Source organism: Myxine glutinosa, chromosome 5, assembly GCF_964187855.1.
Source record: "Myxine glutinosa chromosome 5, kmMyxGlut1.1, whole genome shotgun sequence".
NCBI classification, from domain to species: domain Eukaryota; kingdom Metazoa; phylum Chordata; class Myxini; order Myxiniformes; family Myxinidae; genus Myxine; species Myxine glutinosa.
In genome coordinates, this window is record NC_136265.1 from 128793989 (window position 1) to 128796549 (window position 2561).

Consider the following 2561-nt stretch of genomic DNA (forward strand, 5'->3'; position numbering starts at 1 on the left):
GCCAGTCAACCAATGAGCACCTCCGCAATAAGGGTCGTCAGAGCGAGAGATGAACGTTACGTCGCCACGATATCAACATGTGGAGTTTAAAATTCAGTTTGATACTCTCGCTCTGATTATATTTTCATTTGTTGTTCGTTTATTATTGTCTTGTGCTATCGCTAATAAATCATCATACCGACATTGTAGTTATTGTTCGGTGTAGTTAGTCGAGGCGGTATAGTTAGCGCCTGCGTTTATGAAAACGATACAGTTCTGGAGGTTTTGGCGATGTAGTTCGCGTCGGTGTTTATGAGATGAGACTGTCGGTCACACGCAAATTGTAAAACCGGTTTCGATAAGCTTGTCCTGACAGACAGGAAAATTAATTCGTAGCAATTAATGTTCATGTTTTCATTGATGCTGGAGAAATGTGACACCCTGGGTTTCATCCACATATTATGTACGTTTTCCCAAGTTTGCTTTTGTTTCATCTTCGTGCTACGTATGAAAAGTGGGGTTCTCAGTTGAGCAAACAAAATGGAGAAAATGCTTCAAGAGGTTAATGGGTAGAATGGAATGCATCAACAAATCGATGTTGCTGCATCTGTGATCTAGAAGGTTAAATTACCTGAGACACTCGCCATTGACCTAACATGGATACAGAGGATGCATGAGGTGGACAAGATGGATACAGAAGGAAACTCTAAGGAAAGGAAAAGTGGAAATTTGCAAAGTGGGCTTGGTGGTGGAAGGAGGAGGGGTGGGTGAACGGGGGTATAAAAGATCATGGTTTAGGATTGGGGATGATCTGAGATGGTGGAGAACAGCTGCCTTCAAGACCTGGAGAGATGATTCCACACGTGGGGAAAAAGAGGATAAAATGGGTGGAGGTGAGCTGTGATCCTGGATTCAGGTAGCTTCACCAGAAGTGGGTTGATGGTGGACCGTGTACGGCCTGTAGAAACCTGGGGGAGAGGTGGGAGACAAAGTGCGGAAAGATCAGAGGGTGCGAGACCAGAAAGGATGTGGCAGAACACAGAGAGACCACCGAGCTGACTGCGATGGGAAAGTGATAGGCCCCTAGACTCGGTTTCATCGCGAGAGATTCCAATGATCTTGAAGGCCTTGGTTTCCACAGCGTCAATATGTGGTGCGGCAGGGGCACCAGCCCAGAGGGAAGAGCAGTATTCCATCAAGCTACAGATGAGGGCCTTGCAGGTGAAAAGGAGTTCAGGTGTGCCAAGGTCGGACGTTGCATGACGGAGGACGGCTGGCTTTGGAGGCCAACGTTGAAATGTGGTTTGTCCAAGAAAGATTAAGGCTGATAGTGAAACCCAGGAGTTTGAATGACTGAACTTCCTCAATAGGACTGTTAAGAAAGTATATAATGGGAGGGTAGGCGGGAGGAGTTGTTGCCAGATGGTCCTTTCGGATTGAAATGGTGAGAGTGCGAGATTTGTCCAGGATTGAAAAACATTCCAAGTGCAGGACCATCTTGTGATTTTTTTTCAAGGTCTGAAGATAGGTAGGCAGCAGCCTTTTCCCTGTTTGAAGGATGAGGGTTGTCATGGCAGAGGGTAGAGTCATCAGCAAATACATAAAGAGGATTTTCCAGAGAGTCGAGATATTGTGGATGTAGATCAGGAATAGGACTTGGCCCAGAACACTGCCTTGGAGCGCTCCAGCCTTGACAGGGAGAGGAGATGAAAGGATTTCGTTGAGAGCCACACGTTGGCTACGAGAGTAGAGGAAGTCATTAAGCCAAGTGTGGAGTTGGTCTTGGATGACATTGGGAGACAGTTTGGAGAGCAAGGTGGAATGCCAGACTGTGCTGAAAGCACGGGAGATGTCCATGTCCAGAGAGACGGCCTCGATCTCATGTCTGACATTAAGGGCCTCCATCCATTGTTGGGTGAGTAGAAGCAGCATGTCCAAGGTGGAGTGACCTGGTTTGAATCCAAGTTGGTGATTTGAGACGAGGTTGTTGGAGAAAAGGAAGGATTTCATTTCAACTGCGATGATGAGTTCCATGACCTTGCTGATGCTTGGAAGTAAGCTGATTGGTCTGTAGTTGAGGGGATCAGTTTTTAGCTCACCTGGAACGAAGTTCAGGGGAGCTTATGCGATGGCGCGTGGTCTGTCCGTCCGTCCATGAACACTTGCAACTTCCTCTCCGAAACCGCTGAAGGGATTGTGACCAAACTTGGCACAAATTATATTTGTTATGTTGTGACTAAAGTTCACGTTCACGGCAATAAAAAAGTAGGGGTTAAGGGGGTTTACTGGGGTCAAAGTGGATCCAGGTTTGATCCCCCAAAACAGGAATTTGCTTTTTCCTCTGAAACTACACACACGATTTTGATGAAACTTGACGACAACCTTCACCACCCGTGCTGTACCGAAGTTTGTTCATGGCATTAAAAAAAATCTGCCCCTTTGGGGGTCTATGGAGGAGGGGGGAGTGCCCCCAAAATAGGTATTTACTTTCTTCTCAGAAACTACACGCGCAATTTCGATGAAATTTTCACCACAACCTTCATCACCCGTGATGTATCAATGTTTGTTCACGGCATTAGAAA